The sequence below is a fragment of the Hyla sarda genome, chromosome 9 (assembly GCF_029499605.1).
Source record: "Hyla sarda isolate aHylSar1 chromosome 9, aHylSar1.hap1, whole genome shotgun sequence".
NCBI classification, from domain to species: Eukaryota; Metazoa; Chordata; class Amphibia; order Anura; family Hylidae; genus Hyla; species Hyla sarda.
In genome coordinates, this window is record NC_079197.1 from 144,557,721 (window position 1) to 144,581,719 (window position 23,999).

The 23,999-nt window shown below is 43.4% G+C and overlaps 1 protein-coding gene across 2 annotated transcripts in view; it reads right to left on the bottom strand.

The window, feature by feature from the left end:
* LOC130290402 (cytochrome P450 2A4-like) overlaps nt 1-15,917 on the bottom strand; it is a 55,664-nt gene extending 39,747 nt beyond the window's left edge. The window contains exon 1 of one of the 2 annotated variants that reach the window (XM_056537996.1): nt 15,828-15,917. The gene's annotated coding sequence lies outside the window, so the exon portion shown is untranslated. Of the gene's footprint in view, nt 1-1,709; nt 2,023-15,827 lie in introns of those variants that run through there. The other variant, XM_056537995.1, reaches the window with a different exon arrangement.
* Between the last annotated feature and the right edge of the window lie 8,082 nt (nt 15,918-23,999).

Genomic DNA, 23,999 nt, shown 5'->3' on the forward strand with positions numbered 1-23,999 from the left:
ACAGAACTGCTAGATCTTGGGAGAGGCACGGGTGTAAGGGTACCCCCCCCCCCTTTTATGAGGGGCCACCAGACTGTTTAAGGGTGGGTTCACACTACATTTGTTGTGTACGGTTGCTGGATGCGGTTGGTATACCACGGTTATAGGTCTGGTCAGAAAACCGTATACGGGGCAAAAAGGAGACAACCGGAGTCAGCGTTTGACTCCGGTCGTCTCATTGAAATCAATGGGGTTCGGGCCGGATCCGGCTGGGATATGGGAACAGCTGCTGTTCGCCCCTCCCAACCGGATCCAGCAACCGTACACTACAAACATAGTGGGAGCCTACCCTAAACCCTGGTCCGGATTTGTCAGAATGAGAGGCGTAAAAATTCCTAACAAGGGTAGGAGCTTAACTGTATATGGCTGGAAGCCAGGACCTCTCCTCCGGACCATAACCGTTCCAATGTACAAGATTTTGAATAAAATTTAACATTTTACGACTATCAAGGATTTTCGAGACCTAATATTCAAGTTCTCCTTCAATTTCAACCTGATGGAAAGGGTTGGGGAGAGGGGTACTCCACTGGCCAGCGTTCGTAAGTAAATGTTCCGAACGCAGTTTTTGCGCTGCGGGGGCCGGCCACGCCCCTCGTGACATCATGCCCAAGCCCCCTTAATGCAAGTCTATGGGAGGGGGCGTGAGGACTCCGCTGCACGGAAACAGTGTTCGGAACATTTACTTCCGAACGCTGGCCAGTGGAGTACCTTTAAGTAAAGAATGATGGAAAGCATTATGACTCTTAAAGGGAATGGGTCCCAGTTTTGTTTTCTGAACAAATAAAATCTATATATCACTGACTCATCAACGCCCAGCCTAAACCCTTGGACCTAGAAAGCTGAATTTTTTCATAGGGGTTGTTTTTATGTTTTTTAGACTTAGATGAGGAATAAGAGAGGATTTTTCGAAATTCAACCCTTAAGGGGGTGAAAAAGGGGTTGAAAGTTTGTATAGAAATCCATCATTTTTGAAGCATGAAACTTTGCTTTTATGCTAACAATTAGAGATAAAGAAACACATGTTTTTAAAGTTTTCTAAAATTCCACCCCTGAAGGGGTGAAACGGGGGTTCAAAGTTTGTATGAATTAACCCCTTGCCGCGGAACACCGGGTATACCCGGCGCTGCGGCACGGGAGGGTTATGAAGCGAGCTCAGGAGCTCAGCTCGCATCATACCCGCACGTTCCCGGCTGCTATCAGCAGCCAGGACCCGTGGCTAATGCCGGATATCACCGTTACGGCAGATGTCCGGCATTAACTCTTTAGACACGGTGATCAAAGTTGAAAGAATTCGGGTTGTTTGGATGCTCATAGACTTTACCCAGAGCAGCCTCATTACTATAGGATCGTAAAAAGCAGATCTATGTTACCCCAAATTTAAGGCGAGCGAAGCCGCGGGCAAAAGCTAGTTGTTTTATAAAAATGTAGCATTTTATTTGTATGTTTAGTTTTTTGGCTTCAGTTTTACCAGTTCTATGAATTAATAACGTGTGCACAGGGGGTTGCCATTACAATAGTATCTGAGTGTGGTGTCACTTTATGACACTTACAGAGCATACAGGGCATGGGAGAATGAAGGCAGCCGGGTCTATAAGAATGCCATTCGTGTCATTTAGGCTCTGTACTGAAGATGTGTAGGACACAGTGTATATTAAAAACTTAGGACGCACCTCTCTTCCTGCTTCAGGAACGGCAGCCCAGTGGGAGCAGGAGAGCGGGTAGACTTGAAACAGCAGCAGTCAGTATAATGGGAGCAAGAGAGGGGGGACTGAAAACAGTAACAGAACTGTAAAACAGGAAGAGACCAAGAGAGAGGGACTGGAAGAGCAGCATCTAAATCAGAATACACACTCAGCTCTGCTATGTTAACTATACTGCTTATATCCTGAATACATGTGTGCTGCTGTAGTCCGGTGATCTCTGCTTGTAGTGTAGAGCGAGCACCATGGAGCAGAGGGATCTTCCCTGGTGGTCATGGCCACCTATAGGAGGACGGAGCAATGTTTATATGGCCCAGTGGCGTTGCTAGGGTTGGTGTCACCCGGTACGGTAAAAGTACGGTAAAAGTTGGTGTCACCCCATACTCATACCCCCCAACCCCCCCCCCCCAAATACCTTTTTTTTTATCCTGTTGTGACAGACGCCAGTGGTGTAGCTTGTTGCGGAAAATAATTTACAGTATAATAATCAAATATACCACAGAATGGAACAGTGCTAGAGAAGTTTTAACCATTTAAAACTACATCTCCCAGTATGACCTAAGCAGTGGTAAGGATATGTTCGGATTTGTTGTTTCACCCATCATAACTGTAGAACTTACAAGTGACTACGGCTCTGATGGGACAGTCAGGCAGGATACACAATGATATCAGTGACTACGACTACAGGTGACGTCTTCTCTATAGTGAGGAGAATACACAATGATATCAGTGACTACAGGTGACGTCTTCTCTATAGTGAGGAGAATACACAATGATATCGTGACTACAGGTGACGTCTTCTCTTAAGTGAGGAGAATACACAATGATATCAGTGACTACAGGTGACATCTTCTCTAAAGTGAGGAGAATACACAATGATATCAGTGACTACAGGTGACGTCTTCTCTATAGTGAGGAGAATACACAATGATATCAGTGACTACAGGTGACGTCTTCTCTATAGCGAGGAGAATACACAATGATATCAGTGACTACAGGTGAAGTCTTTTCTATAGTGAGGAGAATACACAATGATATCAGTGACTACAGGTGACGTCTTCTCTATAGTGAGGAGAATACACAATGATATCAGTGATTACAGGTGACATCTCTATAGTGAGGATATTACACAATGATATCAGTGACTACAGGTGACGTCTTCTCTATAGTGAGGAGAATACACAATGATATCAGTGACTACAGGTGACGTCTTCTCTATAGTGAGGAGAATGCACAATGATATCAGTGATTACAGGTGACATCTTCTCTATAGTGAGGATAATACACAATGATATCAGTGACTACAGGTGACGTCTTCTCTATAGTGTGGAGAATACACAATGATATCAGTGACTACAGGTGACGTCTTCTCTATAGTGAGGAGAATGCACAATGATATCAGTGATTACAGGTGACATCTTCTCTATAGTGAGGATAATACACAATGATATCAGTGACTACAGGTGACGTCTTCTCTATAGTGTGGAGAATACACAATGATATCAGTGACTACAGATGACGTCTTTTCCATAGTGAGGAGAATACACAATGATATCAGTGATTACAGGTGATGTCTTCTCTATAGTGAGGAGAATACACAATGATATCAGTGACTACACGTGACGTCTTCTCTATAGTGAGGAGAATACACAATGATATCAGTGACTACAGGTGACGTCTTCTCTATAGTGAGGAGAATGCACAATGATATCAGTGATTACAGGTGACATCTTCTCTATAGTGAGGATAATACACAATGATATCAGTGACTACAGGTGACGTCTTCTCTATAGTGTGGAGAATACACAATGATATCAGTGACTACAGATGACGTCTTTTCCATAGTGAGGAGAATACACAATGATATCAGTGACTACAGGTGACGTCTTCTCTATAGTGAGGAGAATACACAATGATATCAGTGATTACAGGTGACATCTTCTCTATAGTGAGGATAATACACAATGATATCAGTGACTACAGGTGACGTCTTCTCTATAGTGAGGAGAATACACTATAGAGAAGACGTCACCTATAGTCACTGATATCATTGTGTATTCTCACTATAGAGAAGACGTCACCTGTAGTCACTGATATGATTGTGTATTCTCCTCACTATAGAGAAGATGTCACCTGTAGTCAATCATATCAGTGACTATAGATGACGTCTTCTCTATAGTCTTTCCTTATCTAATTCAGCAGGTACAAACAGCCAGCTAAATGTTCTCTCTGCAGAATGTGATGCCCAGATCCTTACTATGTCAGCGAATTCTGATCCTTTATATGAAGACAATAATCATTATAACCCTGCCACACACTGCGCTCTCTGAATATGATACTGCTACACACTGTACCCTCTGAATATATTACTGAATATATTACTACCAGACACTGTATTCTGTGAATGTAATACTACCACACACTGCACTCTCTGAATATAATACTACCAGACACTGTATTCTGTGAATGTAATACTACCACACACTGCACTCTCTGAATATAATACTACCAGACACTGTATTCTGTGAATGTAATACTACCACACACTGCACTCTATGAATATAATACTACAACACACTGTACCCTCTGAATATAATACTACCACACACTCTATTCTGTGAATATACTACTACCACACACTGTACACCTTGAATATAATACTGCCATACACTGTACATTCTGAATATAATACTACCACACACTGCACCCTCTAAATATAATACTGGCACACACTGTACTCCTGAATATAATACTACCACACACTGTACCCTGTCCTGTGCCCTTGACATAATAATAATGCCCCCTTTCCTGTGCCCACATAATAATTATGCCCTGTCCTGTTCCCCCCACATAACGCTTTGTCATGTTCAACCCATATAATAATTCCCTCTGTCCTTTGCCCCAATATATAATACTAATGCCCTCCTTCTCCCCCCCACGTAACCCTGTGCCCCTCACATATAATTCCCCCTGTCAAGTGCCACATATAATGCCCCCTGTCCTGTGTCCCTCACATACAATGCTCCATCATGTGTGCCCCTCATATAATGCCCCGTTAGGTTCCCCTTCACATATAATGCCCCTGCTCTGCTGTGCCAGACATAAAATGCCCCATTCTGTGCCCCTTACATTAAATGCCCCCTGTTCTTTTCCCCTCAGATACTGTCCCCTGTAATGTGCCCCTCAGATATAATGCCCCCTGTAATGTGCCCCTCAGATATAATTCCCCCTGTAATGTGCCCTTCAGAAATAATGCCCCCTGTAATGTGCCCCTTAGATATAATGCCCCTGTAATGTGCCCTTCAGATATAATGCCCCCTGTAATGTGCCCCTCAGATATAATGCCCCCTGTAATATGCCCCTCAGATATAATGCCTCTGTAATGTGCCCTTCAGATATAATGCCCCCTGTAATGTGCCCTTCAGATATAATGCCCCCTGTAATGTGCCCCTCAGATATAATGCCCTCTGTAATATGCCCATCAGATATAATGCCCACTCTAACATTCCCCCCAGATATAATGCCCTCTGTAATGTGCCCTTCAGATATAATGCCCCCTGTAATGTGCCCCTCAGATATAATGCCCTCTGTAATATGCCCATCAGAGATAATGCCCCCTGTAATATGCCCATCAGATATAATGCCCACTCTAATATTCTCCTCAGATATAATGCCCTCTATAATGTGCCCTTCAGATATAATGCCCCTGTAATGTGCCCTTCAGATATAATGCCCCCTGTAATATGCCCCTCAGATATAATGCCCACTCTAATATTCTCCTCAGATATAATGCCCTCTATAATGTGCCCTTCAGATATAATGCCCCTGTAATGTGCCCCTCAGATATAATGCCCCCTGTAATATGCCCCTCAGATATAATGCCTCTGTAATGTGCCCTTCAGATATAATGCCCCCTGTAATGTGCCCTTCAGATATAATGCCCCCTGTAATGTGCCCCTCAGATATAATGCCCTCTGTAATATGCCCATCAGATATAATGCCCACTCTAACATTCCTCCCAGATATAATGCCCTCTGTAATGTGCCCTTCAGATATAATGCCCCCTGTAATGTGCCCCTCAGATATAATGCCCTCTGTAATATGCCCATCAGAGATAATGCCCCCTGTAATATGCCCATCAGATATAATGCCCACTCTAATATTCTCCTCAGATATAATGCCCTCTATAATGTGCCCTTCAGATATAATGCCCCTGTAATGTGCCCTTCAGATATAATGCCCCCTGTAATATGCCCCTCAGATATAATGCCCCCTGTAATGTGCCCCTCAGATATAATGCCCCTGTAATGTGCCCTTCAGATATAATGCCCTCTGTAATATGCAACTCAGATCAGATATAATGCCCCCTGTAATATTCCCCTCAGATCAGATATAATGCCCCTGTAATGTGCCCCTCACATATAATGCCCTCTGTAATGTGTCCCTCAGATCAGATATAATGCCCCCTGTAATGTGCCCCTCAGATCAGATATAATGCCCCTGTAATGTGCCCCTCAGATATAATTTAAGGACATACTAAAAGGAATGACAGAGTGGAATGTCCATAGAGAATAATGGAAATGTAATATCTGAATTAGAGACAAAACTAATATTATTTTAATTAATATTCAGATTAAAAGGAATTATCAATGTTTTTTGCAGAATGAAAAAACGTAAAACCCATAGACTATAATGGGAAGCAAAATTTGACGTGGTGTCTGAACCATTTAACATATCAAATAAATCTTCAGCAGGCATATTCTGCGAGTTTAATGTGATTATTTAAAATTAAGATTGAGTGGGATTATAATTGGTTTCTATGAAATGACAAGGGGAATGACACAATGGAATGCCTATAGAGTGTAATGGGAAGTAAAATATGAGCTCATTTCCAAGTATATCTGTGTTATTTAGGAAATTAAACTTTGCCACGTGCTCCCCAGGTAGAGTAGCACATTCTAAAATGACCTGGGATTATAGCTGTTTTCTATGGAATGCAAAGGTGAATGACACAATGGAATGCCCATAGACTATAATGGGAAGCAAAATTTGATGGGGAATCTGAACCATTTAACATATCAAATAAATATTTTGCAGGCATACTGTGCGAGCTCAGTGGGGTTATTTAAAATTGAGATTGAGTGGGATTATAATTTGTTTACCTGGGATTATAGCAGTTTTTTTTTTTATAGAATACTATGAGAATGGTGGAATGGAATGCCCATAGACTCTAATGGGAAGCAAATTGTGATTTGGAGCCTAAACTATTTAACATGTTTTAAACCCATAGAGCTGTATTTGTCCGAGGGGGCGTAAGTATTTCACGCCCCCTACACTTCTAGGTGGGGTTTACAGGGATCAGGTTAGGGGTGTGTGTATAAAACTCCCCCTTCTCCTCCAGGTGGGGAGTACGTGACATTTGTGGAACCCTCCCAACCCTTCCTTATTTAATTATTTTCCTATAGGGTATGCCCTCTATAGGCGCGCCCTCCTACACGGTTATGGCACACCTCTGACCGTTATACTAAGTTAAGATCTTTGTACAGGTATGTATGCAACGTTTTCAGTCACTAGTACATGTCTGGAGCCCTGAGCACAAATCAAATTAGCCTTTACCACAATTGTTCTCTGGGTAGAGTAGCATATTGTAAAATGGAAACTACCTGGGATTATAACTGTTTTCTACAGAATGCAAAAGGTGAATTACAAAATGGAATGCCCAAAGACTATAATGGGAAGTAAAAAATTAGCTCATTTGCATGTAAATATTTGGTTATTTAGTAAATTAACCTTTACTGCATGTATTCCCCGGGTAAAGTAGCACATTGTAAGATTAAAATCACCTGGCATTATAGCTGTTTATTATAGAATGCTAAATTGAATGACAAAATGGAATGTCCATAGACTATAATGTAGAGAAAGGGAGGAAGGCGCCTCATGTGCGGGATCAGTAGATCTTGCAGGTGGGGGTAGGGGACGGTAATTCCCAAGCCGCTTACCAAAGTTGGTTGTGCGCCCACACACAACAAGGTTAAGAGCAGAAGAGATATGGAAGAAGGTCCACTGCAGCCCTCCTGGGTAAGAGTAAAATCAAAACCGAATGACCAGGGAGTCAGGAGTTTGTCTGGCGCAGAGAGGAACCATCAGGCAGCCAAATAAAATCAATGGATTTATTAGATGCAACGCGTTTCGCTGCGCATGCGCAGCTTCATCAGGCAGATGCCTGATGAAGCTGCGCATGCGCAGCAAAACGCGTTGCATCTAATAAATCCATTGATTTTACTTGGCTGCCTGATGGTTCCTCTCTGCGCCAGACAAACTCCTGACTCCCTGGTCATTCGGTTTTGATCATAGACTATAATGGGAAGCATGATTTGACGTGGTGTCTGAACCATTTAACATATTAAATAAATCTTTAGCAGGCGTACTGTGCGAGCTCAGTGGGGTTATTTAAAATTGAGATTAAAGTGGGATCATAATTGGTTTCTATGATATGATAAGGGGGATGACACAATGGAATGCCCAAAGACTATAATGGGAAGTAAAATGTGATTTGGAGGATAAACCATTTAACATATCAAATACATCTTAAGGGTACGGTCCCACATACCACTTACACAGCCTAATTCACACTGCGCGAAATCTGCTGCTGCAGCGGGAAGTAGCCTGCATAATCCCTGATCACCATACACACACAGAGCTATCCAGAAGCAGCCCCGTGTGTGCAGTGAGTTTTGGAGGCGGGGCTGCATGTCACAGTAACGCTGGCGCACAGCCCTGCCTCTAAAACTCACTGCACACACAGGACTGCTTCCGGATAGCTCTGTGTGTATGGTGATCAGGGATTATGCAGCCTATTTCCCGCTGCAAATCAGATTTTGGGCAACGTGAAATAGGCTGCATGAGTGGTATGTGGGACCGTACCCTTAAGATGTATTTGATATGTTAAGTGGTTCATACTTTAAATAAAATTTGCTTCCCATTATATCCCATGGGCATTCCATTGTGTAATTCCCCTTGTCATTTCAAAGAAACCAATTATAATCCCGCTCAATTTTAAATAATCCTACTGAATGTCAAGAATATGCCTGCTAAACATTTATTTGATATGCTAAATAGTTCAGACTCCAAATCACATTGGGGGACATTTATCAAAGAATTTAGTAGGTTTTTTTTTTTGCTTAAAATTGTCGCAAAAAAAGTCGCATGTGCGACTGCTCTATTTTTTGTGTGACTTTCTGATTGTGCAGTGCTCTAAGCAAAAAAAAAGAAACTTGCTTACCAAAGCAAAAAGTAATTTTTGACTTGCAGTGATCAGAGATTCATCAAGTGCGAAAGTCTCAAAAAAGTCGCATTGCATGAAAAAAACCTATAAAATTTACTCCAGCTCAGACATGGAGCAGAAAAAGCCACTACCAAAGCAAAAAAATTAAAAAATAAATTGCTTACGTGAAGGAGATTTATAAACAGGCTGAAACCAGTTGATAAATTAATTGCACATAAGCAAAAAAAATAAAAAATTGTAAGGAAAAAATAACTAAAAAAAAGGAATACAAACATTGATAAATGTCCCCCATTATAGTCTATGGGCATTCCATTTTGTCATTCACCTTGGCCTTCTATAGAAAACAGCTATAATCCCAGGTAATTTCCATTTTACTATGTGCTACTCCACCTGGTGAAAACTTGTGGTAAAGTGAATTTTCCAAATAACATATCTTTATGTGCAAATGAGCTAATGTTTTACTTCCCATTATAGTCTATGGGCATTCCATTCTTTCACCCCCTTGTCATTTCATAGAAACCAATTATAATCCCACTCAATATACATTTTAAATAACCCCACTGAGCACACACAGTACGCCTGCTAAAGATGTATGTGCTATGTGAAATGGTTCAGACACCACATCAAAATTCTGCTTCCCATTATAGTCTATGGGCATTCCATTTTGTCATTCACCTTTTGCATTCTATAGAAAACAGCTATAATCCCAGGTAATTTCCATTTTACAATATGCTACTCTACCTGGAAAAAAAAATTGTGGCAAAGATTAATTTGATATGTTAAATGGTTTAGGCTCCAAGTCCCATTTTGCTTCCCATTACACTCTAGGGGCATTCCATTGTGTCATTACTCTTGTCATTTCATAGAAACCAATTATAATCCCACTCAATCTAAATTTTAAATAACCCCACTGAGCTCGCACAGTACACCTGCTAAAGATTTATGGGATATGTTAAATGGTTCAGACTCCACATGAAATTTTGCTTCCCATTATAGTCTATGGGCGTTCCATTTTGTCATTCGCCTTTGCATTCCATAGAAAACAGCTATAATCCCACTCTCCGCCCATCGTCCGCACTCTCTGCCCCCCCCTTGCTACGCCACTGATGTGGTCTCTGCTGGATTGGAAAACTGCATCACAAGGGGAGTTGTGTATGGCAGTCACTGACTGTAAGGCTGTGTACACACAGGAGCGGACCTGATGTATGCATATAGGTCATCTCCTGTGCCCCCTCTGCCCACACCATTGTGTGCCTCCTAATGTGCCCTTTTGCCCACACCATGTTGTGTCTCCTATTTTGTCCTTCTGCCCACACCATGCAGTGCTTACTCTTGTGCCCCTCTGCCCACACTATGCAGTGCCTCACGTATTCTTTGCCCACACCATGCAGTGCCCTCTTCTGTGCCCCTCTGCCCACACCATGCATTGTCTCCTCCTGTACCCCTCTGTACACACTATGCAGTAACCCCTCCGGGGCCACTCTGCCCACACCATGCAGTACCCCCATGCCCCTCTGCCCACACCTTGCAGTACAACCTCGTGTAACCCTCTGCCCACACCATGTAGTATCCCCTCCAGTGCCCCTCTGATTACATCATGTAATGCCCATTCCTGACCACTTCTGCCCACACCATGCAGTACCCCTTCCTGTGCCCCTCTGTCCACCCCATGCAGTGCCTCCTGTGTCCCTCTTCCCACACCATTATCTGCCTCCTACTGTGCCCTTCTGTCCACACCATGCAGAGCCCCCTCCTGTAACCCCTCTGCCCACACCATGCAGTACCCCTTCCTGTGCCCCTCTGTCCACCCCGTGCAGTGCCTCCTGTGTCCCTCTTCCCACACCATTATCTGCCTCCTACTGTGCCCTTCTGTCCACACCATGCAGAGCCCCTCCTGTAACCCCTCTGCCCACACCATGCAGTGCCCCCCTCCTGTGCCCGTCTGCCCACACCATACAGTGCATCTTCTGTGGCCAGCATCCCAGGGGTCACTGACAATTGTCCCCAACCATCATCTTCTTTCTCCCCTTTGTCAGCCACTTCATGGAGAGGGTAAGGGAGAGACAGACACGGACAACACTGGGAGTTGTAGTCTGCTCAGTGCGTCAGGAGACAGTGGGCAAGAGAATCTGAAATCTGTTACAATGCCATCCACTTTGCTGGTACTGTAATATGCTGCAGAATTTTACCTGCAAAATCCAAATGGAAAATTGTGCAGCAGATTTTCCTATGTGTATATACCAATTGGCATTGGTCGCCGGTGGTCAATGCATAACACTGCTGCTCAGTCTATCACCGGCCCACCACTGCAGCTGGAGATTTGCTGAGCTGCTCTGTGATGTGTAGTATGGGCAAAGCAGAAGAAGGGACCACTGGAGAACTGGTGCTTCATTTTATACGCAGGCCGCCTGGGCATAGTACTGAAAATAATTTCAGCAAGAGACATCTCCTTTACGTTGCTTGCTCTCCACATTCTCATCTTAGCTCTCTTTGCTGGTCAACAGTGGGAAATGTAAAAAATAATTATTGCTGCTTGCAATTGGGGCAAATTATGATTGGCGTATGATTGGCATATGTTTGGCACTGTCACAATAGAAACATAGACCCTTGTTCTTCCAATGACTTTTTTGTTCCTGGGGAGTCATGGACCTGAGCTGCGTGGTATCATCGTCTAGTCCAGTGGAGTTAGAGGGAGCAGAGGACAGTGAAGGAGGAGCGCAACGCAAGACTGAAACAGGTTGTTCACGTCTAATTTCTCTAAGGCTCGGTCCAACCTTACAGCCAAATCCATTTCCTGTTCCAAAGAGTCAGACGAGGGCTAACTGACTAATAAGTCTTTGATAGTATCAGATGGTTTTTAAACCGAAACCTAAGTGCCTGGTCACTCCAACCAGACACAGTAGTACGCCATTTATAAAATTCTGCACAATATTCCTGTTACGGCGAGTGCTCCGGCCGGTCTTACTGGCCGGGAGTGCTCTCTTCCTCTGTCCCCTGGCGGGATTCGCATCGAGGGACGCACCTTCATGCGAATCTCGGGCCTTCACTCACCTGCTCCTTCTTCTGTTTCATCCGTGTTCTCACACTGCCAGCGCGCACGTCCCCGCCGGAGCTCTGAGATTTAAAGGGCCAGTGCACCCTTAATTAGTGTTTGCATCTGTCCCTTCTCTATAAGTATGTGCACCACCCTCTACCTTTTGCTGGATCTTTGTGTGCCCAGTGCCCTAGTGAAAGCGTTTATTGTGTCTTGCCTTACCGTGTTCCTGACCTACCTGCTCCGTGACCTGACCTTGCTCCTGTGGCGTCTGCCTACTGACCTCTTGCTACGTCCCTGTTCTCGCTACCGTGCTGCCTGCCCTGACCTTCTGCTATTCTTGTTGCCATATTCCTCCTGTACCACGTTTTCTACTGAGCAGCCTGTGTGGACAAGTCATGTCAGGGGTAACAACCTGGGTGTCGCCTGCTGCAGCAAGTCCATCCCACTTTGCAGTGGGCTCTGGTGAAAACCAGCGGCACCTTAGACTCTGCTCCCTGACACAGCCCAAGCCATCATTTACACAGGCTCAGTGGATCTACTACCTCCTTGCCGCTAACAATTCCTTCTCTGACTTGTGAACCAGTTTCATTTAAAATTATTTGAGACTCAGCATAAGCAACCCTGTCTGGATCATCATGAATAAGGCCCAAAGAAGAAAACAGAATGTCCACAGAAGTCAATTCAGGTGCATTAGGAAGTCAAATAAAATGCTAATTCCTGGGAATCCCCTTGAAGCAGAGACATGACCACTCCCACCTTCTGAACCTCAGAACCAGTTGAATGAGATTTAAAGGGGTACTCCGGTGGAAAACTATTTATTTAAAATCAACTGGTGCCAGAAAGTTTAACAGATTTGTAAATAACTTCAATTAAAAAATCTTAATCCTTCCAGTACTTATCAGCTACTGTATGCTCCAGAGGAAGTTGAGTTGTTTTTTTTTCTGTCTGACCACAGTGCTCTTTGCTGACACCTCTGTTCATGTCAGTAACTGTTTGGAGCAGGATAGGTTTGATATGGGGATTTGCTTCTACTCTGGACAGTTCCTGACATGTGTCAGTAGAGAGCACTGTAGTCATGCAGAAAAGAACAACTCAATTTCCTGTGGAACATACAACAGTACTGGAAGGGTTAAGATTTATTAAGTAATTGAAGTAATTTACAAATCTGTTTAACTTTCTGGAGCCAGTTGATATGGAAAAAAATTTTCCCCCACTGGAGTACCCCTTTAAGACAAAAGTATCCTGCAACTCTCCTGAAAAATTCCAAAAACAATTGACGGTCCTCTGAAAAGCAATCCGGTAAATTTAGGTTTAGGTTCAATAGAGGAAGGAACAGAGGGGAAGGAACAGGACTCTAAACCCGGGATGTTTCTTGAGCCCAAACACCTTCAGCTAAGTCCTGGACTAGCTGCGTCAGTCCAAACATCTGGTCTACCAAGGAGTTCAAAGCCTCCATAGCTGACTGGTATAGCTGATGTGGTATGGGCCTGGAATAATGTCATATTGGGCAGCCATGAGCTCACCCACAGCATCTATCCCTGCCTACTTGACCATCTGCCCTAAGTGACAGACCCCGAACTGGATGACAGTCCCTATACTTAGTGAGCGCAAGGTGTAGCAATTTCAAAACAAAAAAATACAAACATACTACAAAAGTCAGGGATCAGGTCAGGACACAATGGGTTAACGACAAACTGAACAGCAAACAAGACAATTGCAAGAAGCACAGAACTAAACGTAGAAGCATTGCCAACTAGCATAATAAGCAAAAAGGGTAGGCTATCACGCCCCCTCCCGTAGGCTTGCATTGAGAGGAGGAGCGTGATGTCACACGGGGCGGAGGCGTGACGTCACACGCCCCCGGCCGTGTGGTCGCCGGTAATCAGACCCGGAACGAACACGCTCCGGGGACTGATTACAAATGGGGTGCTGCGTGCAAGATCCCGGGGGTCCCCAGCGGCAGGACTCCCGCGATCAGGCATCTTATCCCCTATCCTTTGGATAGGGGAAAAGATGTGTAAGCACCGGAGTACCCCTTTAAAGGGGTACTCAAGTAGAATTTTTTTTTAAACTGGTGCTAGAAAGTAAAACAGATTTTTAAGTTACTACTATTTAAAAATCTTAATCCTTCCAGTACTTATCAGCTGCTTTATGCTCCACAGGAAGTTTCTTACTTTTTGAATTTCCTTTCTGTCTGACCACAGTGCTCTCTGCTGACACCTCTGTCCATGTCAGGAACTGTCCAGAGCAGGAGAGGTTTGCTATGGTGATTTGCTCCTCCTCTGGACAGTTCCTGACATGGACAGAGGTGTCAGCAGAGAGCACTGTGGTCAGACAGAAAGGAAATTCAAAAATAAATGAACTTCCTCTGTAGTATACAGCAGCTGATAAGTATTGGAACGATTAAGATTTTTAAATAGAAGTAATTTACAAATCTGTTTAACTTTCTGGCACCAGTTGATTAAAAAAAAAAAGTTTCCCACTGGAGTACCCCTTTAATGGAAGGGAACAACTCAAAGACTCTCAGTTAATAGAATTTTTATATACGACTATGTACGTCTACAGGTATTACATATTCTTTAGTTGTCTACATATGGACTATCTGGGCTGTTAGCTCACAGCCGTCTCTACTAAGCACAACCCACATGCTCTACATACCTCCTATAAACACAGTCTGTCATATATATATATATATATATATATATATATATATATATTTACACAATACACCCATAGCCTATCTCCTCCCCAAATATTATACAGAGCCTGTAAACTGAAAAGTCCAGAAGTGGTTTTATACAAAGAATATAAACAGAGAATCTTATACAGTGATCCCTCAACTTACAATGGCCTCAACATACAATAGTTTCAACATACAATGGTCATTTCTGGACCATTGTAACTTGAAACCAGACTCAACATACAATGCTATGGACAGTCCAGATCAGTGATACCTGTCACAACTGGAGGAACTGACCAAATAGAATGGGCATTTTACTGGTAAATCACCTGTATTACTGAAGTGCATGCACTGACTGGTGTCTGGTAGCGCCCCCTACAGTACAGGGAGGAACTACAAGTTCTGTACTACTCCTTACCTGTGCCAGGGTTAGCTGCTCCTTTGGACACCAAGTAAGGGTGGCTCTAGGTTTTAAGGACACTGTATTTTACAGGACCTTGAAGAAGCTCCTGTCCTCTCCATAAACCATTGTTTCCCAACCAGGGTGCCTCCAGCTGTTGCAAAACTACAACTCCCAGCATGCCCGGACAGCCAACGGCTGTCCGGGCATGCTGGGAGTTGTAGTTTTGCAACAGCTGGAGGCACCCTGGTTGGGAATCACTAACATAGACAGTGATTTACAGCTCCCAGCAGATCTTTCTTACTTTTATATGTAAGGATTTGCTTTATCTATATTAGTTTTCTACTTATTGTTGTTTAATCCTCACTTTTTCCTATTTTTGGAGACATTTTGGTGGCTTCAGAACCCATTACCAGGTTTCCATAGAGTTCTGGTCTCAACATACAATGGTTTCAACATACAATGGTCGTGTTGGAACCGATTAATATTGTAACTTGAGGGACCACTGTAATTAAATGAACACGTAATGAAAAAGACTGACACAACTAATACTAGAGAACATTAGATTTCATGCATCTGTAGAGACCTGACCTTGTGCTGTCTCTTTAAGAGTCTTGAAGACAGGAAGTAGGAATTCCAAAATAGTTTCAGAAGCAGAAGGGAATGTGTAGAAAGCTTACACTCACCTAGATCTCTAACCGAGAGGAGAAAGTGTCAGCTCCTGCGGCGTAGGCTTGTGTGCTACTCCTGCCAGGGTCAGGATGGGACAAATAAACAATCCTCGAAGACAATCCCCATATGCCCCTCCTCCCACTACTTACACCCACAGCCACACTAAAGAACAGACATAGGGTGTATTCACACCGGAGAAATTCCACCTAAAATGAAAGGGGGATTCCAGGAAAAAACTTTATTTTATATATATATCAACTGGCTCCAGAAAGTTAAACAGATTTGTAAATTACTTCTATTAAAAAATCTTAATCCTTTCAGTACTTATGAGCTTCTGAAGTTAAGTTTGTTCTTTTCTGTCTAAGTGCTCTCTGATGACAAGTGTCTCGGGAACCGCCCAGTTTAGAAGAGGTTTGCTATGGGGTTTTGCTTCTAAACTGGGCGTTTCTCGAGACACATGTCATCAGAGAGGACTTAGACAGAAAAGAACAACCTTAACTTCAGAAGCTCATAAGTACTGAAAGAATTAAGATTTTTTTAATATAAGTAATTTACAAATCTGTTTAACTTTCTGGAGCCAGTTGATATATAAAAAAAGTTTTTTTTTTCCTGGATAACCCCTTTAAAACCTATAGACCTGTATGGGATTCTGCACTCCTATTCACACTTCTTAATTTCAGAAGCAGAAATTCAGAAGTGTGAATGGGAGTGCGGAATCCCATACAAGTCTATGGGCTTTACTTTTAGGTGGAATTCCGCAATCTGAAATTCTTCCCTGTGAATAGACCCTTAGGATCCCAACAGACTTCAAATGAAAGCTATGGGATTCCACACTTCTGAATTTCCGCACCAATTCCACACAAAATCTGCACAAGCCAGAAACCACCCAAGAAGCGGAATTGGTGCGGAAATTCCTTCCGTGTGAATAGACCCTTCCCATTAAAAATGTACAAAATTTTAAAAAATGTATGGGGTTTTTTTCTATAAAAACTGACGGAACTGTATGCACTTTTAAAAACAGTATACTGTTTAAAAACGCATACGGTTTACTTTTTTCCATACTGTTCCATCCCTTTTTTTGCCATACGGTTTTCTTTAGAAAAACTGATTGAAAACAGTAAGTATGGCAAAAACGTAGTGTGAACCCAGCCTAAGTCTCCTCCACGGATCCCCACTCAGACTCTCCGTGTCCAAACGATAAGAAAAAACTAAATGATCCAGCGCTTGAAGAAACTGCAGCTTCATTGTCAGATCCTCTTGAAAAACAGCATGGAACAACTTCGACACTTCACAAAGTCGGACACGTCTTGACGCGTTTCGAGCGCGTGCGCTCGAAACGCGTCAAGACGTGTCCGACTTTGTGAAGTGTCGAAGTTGTTCCATGCTGTTTTTAAAGAGGATCGAAGAATAAAGCTGCAGTTTCTTTAAGCGCTGGATCATTTCGTTTTTTCTTCGAAGTCTATTCTGCCAGTATACAAGCCCATACAAAACCATAAAGAAAAAGCTGGAGTCATTTAAACAACAAATATTGCAAAATGTAAAAATTTTATTGAAAAATAATGCATTAAAAAGCGGAAGAGTTCCACCCAAGGGGGATAAAAAATAGGGTGTCACAGATTGTATCGAAAAACTAACATATTCATCCCAAAATGAGTATAGTATAGATGGGTATAGACAAAGGTTTGCCGAAACGCCGTAAGTATTGTGCTTGTATACCTCTGTAGTAATTACTACTATGTAATGGCTTGGATCTATACCCATCTATACTATACTCATTTTGGGATGAATATGTTAGTTGTTTGATATAATCTGTGTAAATGGGCTGCAATTGTGACACTTAAAGCGCAACTGTCATGTCATTTTGGTGCAATAACCTGCACACAGCCTTTGTACTGTGTGCAGGTGGTGGGTATAGCAATGTTTTTACCTGAAATTTGGCGGCTTTCATGACTGCAAAAAAGGCTTTTATTCAAAGCCACTGACGGCCGGATAGGCGTGGCGCGAGGTACGCGATGCCCCGCCGCCGCTACGCCCACCCCCACGCCTACCCCGTATGTCTGCGCTGGGACCTCTGTGTGATTGTCCCAGCACATGCGCCCTTCAGCTAATCAAACCTGCGCGCTGCTGTGAGTCATCCAGCAAGCGCTCGCTCCCGCCGCCGTCTTCCTCCTCAGTGCGCCTGCGCAGAGCAGTGTGCAATCAGGTTAGTTCTCGATACTAGATGCAGAGAGGAAGCGCGCTCTCTGCACCTAGCACTGAGGAGGAAGATGGCGAGTGCTTGCTGGATGACACACAGCAGCGCACAGGTTAGATTAGCTGAAGGGCGCATGTGCTGGGACTTGTGTGTCAATCACACAGAGGTCCCAGCGCGGACATACGGGGTAGGCGTGGGGGTGGGCGTGGCGGCGGCGGGGTATCGCGTACCTCGCGCCACGCCTATCCGACCGTCAGTGGCTTTGAATAAAAGCCTTTTTTGCAGTCATGAAAGCCGCCAAATTTCAGGTAAAAACATTGTTATACCCACCACCTACACACAGTACAAAGGCTGTGTGCAGGTTATTGCACCAAAATGTCATGACAGTTGCGCTTTAAGTGACACCCTATTCTTTTATTCCCCCTTGGGTGGAACTCCTCTGCTTTTTAATGCATTATTTTTCAATAAAATGTATACATTTTGCAATATTTGTGGTTTAAATGACTCCAGTTTTTTCTTTATGGTTCTTTATGTGCTAAGGAGGTCATATAGCAGTATTTATTGAAGGGTTGGTTATATTTTATTCATTGTGCAATATATACAGTATATTTGAGTAGTATTTACCTACATACCCCATATATCTTAGATATATTTCTTCAGTATACAAGTCCTAATATGACCAATGATACCACCAAACAGTGACCATATACAGTAGTCGGCAGATACCAGGTTCATACGGACCAAGAGATCCGTCCATTTCTCTGCACAGAAGTCTATGCAGATAAATGCACGGATCTCTCAATTGGCCGTGGAGTGGAGCACCAAATAATGCCGCACGCTTCCCCGACTAATAACTTAGGTCTTAGGCATGAGAACCAATACGATCATCAACTTTTGACAGGTCTGATCGATGAGTACAGTACAGTACAGTGATCCCTCAACTTTCAATGGCCTCAACATGCACTGCTCAAAAAACTAAAGGGAACCCTAAGATAACACATCCTAGATCTGAATGAATGAACTAATCGTATGAAATACTTTCGTCTTTACATAGTTGAATGCGCTGACAACAAAATCACACAAAAATTATCAATGGAAATCAAATTTATCAACCCATGGAGGTCTGGATATGGAGTCACATTCAAAATCAAAGTGGAAAACCCCACTACAGGCTGATCCAACTTTATGTAATGTACTTAATACAAGTCACAATGAGGCTCAGTAGTGTGTGTGGCCTCCACGTGCCCGTCTGACCTCCCTACAACGCCTGGGCATGCTCCTGATGAGGTGGCGGATGGTCTCCTGAGGGATGTTCTCCCAGACCTGGACTAAAGCATCCGCCAACTCCTTCACAGTCTGTGGTGTAACGTGGCGTTGGTGGATGGAGCGAGACATGATGTCCCAGATGTGCTATTGGATTCAGGTCTGGGGAACGGGCGGCCAGTCCATAGCATCAATGGCTTCCTCTTGCAGGAACTGCCGACACACTCCAGCCACATGAGGTCTAGTATTGTCTTGCATTAGGAGGAACCCAGGGCCAACCGCACCAGCACATGGTCTCACAAGGGATCTGAGGATCTCATCTCGGTACCTAATGGCAGTCTCTGGCAAATGCCAAACGTCCTGCACGGTGTTTGGCTGTAAGCACAACCCCCACCTGTGGATGTCGCGTCGGGCCCTCATACCACCCTCATGGAGTTTGTTTATAACCGTTTGAGTGGACACATGCATATTTGTGGCCTGCTGGAGGTCATTTTGCAGGGCTCTGGCAGTGCTCCTCCTGCTCCTCCTTGCACAAAGGTGGAGGTAGCGGTCCTGCTGTTGGGTTGTTGCCCTCCTACATCTTCCTCCACGTCTCCTGATGTACTGGCCTGTCTCCTGGTAGCGCCTCCATGCTCTGGACACTATGCTGACAGACACAGCAAACCTTCTTACCACAGCTCGCATTGATGTGCCATCCTGGATGAGCTGCGCTACCTGAGCCACTTGTGTGGGTTTTAGACTCCATCTAATGCTACCACTAGAGTGAAAGCACTGCTAGCATTCAAAAGTGACCAAAACATCAGCCAGGAAGCACAGGAACTGAGAAGTGGTCTGTGGTCTCCACCTGCAAAACTGCTCCTTTATTGGGGGTGTCTTGCTAATTGCCTATAATTTCCACCTGTTGTCTGTTCCATTTGCACAATAGCATGTGAAATTGATTGTCAATCAGTGTTCTTCCTGAGTGGACAGTGTGATTTCACAGAAGTGTCATTGACTTGGAGTTACATTGTGTTGTTTAAAGGGGTACTCCGTTGTGGCCAGTTAAGTTGCTCTATTCTTTTCTTTATGTTCTGTTGCTTACCTTCTCCTCCGTTGTGCACAGCGCGGTACCCGCAGCGCTTTTGCTGCCTCATGGTGAAGTGTTTGTGTAACACTTGTTCAGAGCACTTCCTTTCCTTCTGCCCGTACCTACAAGTACATAAACTACATTTCCCAGAATGTCTTGTGGTCTGTGCTTGCTTGTTTTGTCCGCCCCTCTCTTCCTTTGTTCCTTTTGTCCGCCCCTCTCTTCGTTTGCTCCTCCCATTTGATCTTTTCATTCTGCCTCTTACCCTGCCTTCTTTTTTATGTAAACCTCGCCTCTCATGCTAATTTTCCTTACTGGTGCAACCCTTGTTTGGGAATATGGGGCACGGCTCTTTTAGTGTGCAACCTATCTTGCTACCTTTGCTGTTTTGCCTGCGCTGGCCATTGAGGAGACTGTCCGCGCCCCCTTGCTCCTGTGATAGCCTGGGGGATGCAGGGTATGGGGAGTGTAGCTGTGCGGTAATCAAAGGGTGCTTGTTAACCCTTGCTATTCGTGACGCCAGGGTGAGGGCTCCTCAGTAATGCTTGTCCTACCGCCACCCTTCCCAAGAGCGATAGGGAGGTAGAGAATAATTGAATGTCCACAACCGGAGAGTTTTCTGAAACAGGTATAACTTTTACTGAAGATTATTTGCAAGCTTCATAAACTGAACAATCTCTATGCATACAAGTGCTTTCTCTGGAGATTGACAAAGGTTGGGACTTTAGCAATTTAGAGTCTTTAGGTATTAGGCGCTGTTCCACTTTATTTAGGGGATAATTTAGAACTCACGGTTTTAGTTCTGCTGAGGCCAGTAGGTTTTGAGGCCTAGCGTGTCTTTGAAAGTTGCGCAGATCCATCCTGCTAGTCCGGCATCCACGAGAGCAGCAACCCAAGAGAGCGATAATTGGCTACAGCTCCCTTATATGGGCAGGGGCTGGACTAGTGCTAATTGGTCCAATACTTGTGTCAATCACCATTACAAAGGCTTGTGGGTAACATGTGACCCAAGGACCTCCAAAGGTCCTCCAACATACCATAGAGGATATAAACAATGTCACATGACTGAAGGTCCTGCAACGCTAAACAAGGTAAGCACTATACATTATATTAGATATACACTATTAACTATATACATGTATTAACATTAGAGAATTAGACTTGAGGAGAGGGACCCTACCTGAGCGTAGTAACTGACTTTGGGGACCTCTACACTAGGTACGGTATGCAATACGATACCAGGACACCCCAAATGAAAAAAAGATCAGTGTGTCCAGTGTTATAGGTCCCTATGGGAGCTATAACATTGCAAAAAAAAAGTGAAAAAAAAGTGAATAAAGATCATTTAACCCCTTCCCTAATAAAAGTTTGAATCACCCCCCTTTTCCCATAAAAAAAAAGTGTAAATAAAAATAAACATATGTGGTATCGCCGTGCGTGGAAATGTCCGAATTATAAAAATATATAATTAATTAAACCACACGGTCAATGACGTACGCGCAAAAAAATTCCAAAGTCCAAAATAGTGCATTTTTGGTCACTTTTTATATCATGAAAAAATGAATAAAAAGCGATCAATAAGTCCTATCAATGCATGGTATGGCTAAAAACTTCAGATCATGACGCAAAAAATGAGCCCTCATACCGACCCATACGCGGAAAAATAAAAAAGTTATAGGGGTCAGAAGATGACAATTTTAAACTTATTAATTTTCCTGCATGTAGTTCTGGAAATAATCATAAGTACGAAAAAAATCAAACCTATATAAGTAGGGAATCAATTTCATCGCATGGACCTACAGAATAAAGAGAAGGTGTCAATTTTACCGAAAAATTCACTGCGTAGAAACGGAAGCCCCCAAAAGTTACAAAATGGTGTTTTTTTTCTATTTTGTCTCACAATGATTTTTTTTTCGTTTCGCCGTACATTTTTGGGTAAAATGACTGACGTTATTACAAAGTAGAATTGGTGGCGCAATTGAAAGAGTTATGATTTTTTAAATGTAAGGAGGAAAAAACGAAAATGCAAAAACGGAAAATCCCCAGGTCCTTAAAGGATAGGGGATAAGATGCCTGATCGCGGGAGTCCCGCAGCTAGGGACGCCCGTGATCATGCACGCGGCACCCCATTTGTAATCAGTCCCCGAACGTGTTCGCTCCGGGTCTGATTACGCTCGACTCCCGCGATCAGGCATCTTATCCCCTATCCTTTGGATAGGGGATAAGATGTGTAAGCACCGGAGTACCCCTTTAAGGGGTTAAAGGGGTACTCCGGTGGAAAATAATTTTTTCAAACAAACTGGTGCCAGAAAGTTAAATAGATTTGTAAATTACTTCTATTTAGAAATCTTTATCCTTCCAGTACTTATCAGCTGCTGTATGCTCCACAGGAAGTTCTTTTCTCTTTGAATTTATTTTCTGTCTGACCACAGTGCTCTCTGCTGACACCTCTGTCTGTGTCAGGAACTGACCAGAGTATGAGCAAATCCCCTGGACAGTTCCTAAAATGGACAGAGGTGTCAGCAGAGAGCACTGTGGTCAAACAGAAAAGAACTCCAGAAAGAAATTCAACTTCCTGTGCACAATTGGCCTGATAGAGTGTCAATCTCTGTCAAAAGGTAATTAAATGCATTATGGGAGCAACAGATAGGAGGAAATGACAGCAATGGTTTGGATATTCAAGTCTGTCAAATCAAAACTGGACCAATCAAGCAATAATAATGACCTCAGTGATGAGGAATGGGCAAAGGTAGATGTGACATCATCAATAGGAGATTATAAAAACCCAGGGCAGGCATGTTTGGATGCCATTTGCCCCTAGTCCTTGACAAAGCCTCTGATGTGGTGAAACGTCGGACAGGTAATTGTTGTCAGTGATTTTAAAATTCCACCAACACTCCAATAATGAGATAGGTAGGGAGTGGACTGCAGCCACAATGCCTTGAGTACGCAAAATATGTAGCAAGCTTAGATCTTGCACTGACATACAGTAACTGAGTGAATTGGTGGAAATGTTTTTAATCAGAAATGAGACAATAAAAGTTAATATTATTTTGGTGTATGGTAAATTTAAGATTTAGTGGTCATGCTAGTGACCATTTGTAAATAGGATATAAAATTTATCCTCCATCCACTGGTCCGTTTTTCTTGTGGGATCTTTACGTCTCCAGAAACTGCCCCTTGGCGTGACTATAAAATCCTGTACTTGTCCTTGAGGAATTAGCAAATAATCCCAGCATGAACAGTATACTGATGAGATTTAATAAACTCTTTCCAACTAGCCACAGCTTGATTGCCAATCTTTGCTATATACTGCTCCAATTTATAAGCCTGCACATGTGTGTTATGTCTGTTTTAAGCACAGGCACAGTACAATGCAATCTTTTCAGTGTAATATGTATGATTGCACCTTGCAAGCACCCCCCCCCCCATCACTGACAGACTGCTGCACTACTTCTCCTCTCCCACTGTTCCAACCCCTCTCCCTTCCCTGACAGACCAATCAAGGCCATATCTGCCATGAGGCCAGATGAGTTTATGTCCTCAGGCAGCAGATAGATTCAGTACTGGTAGCTCCATTGACCCCGCGACCTGTAAATGATGGCAGGACACAGAAGTGGAATGCAAGGCAGTCAGACAGGATATATAATAGAGGTATGCAGC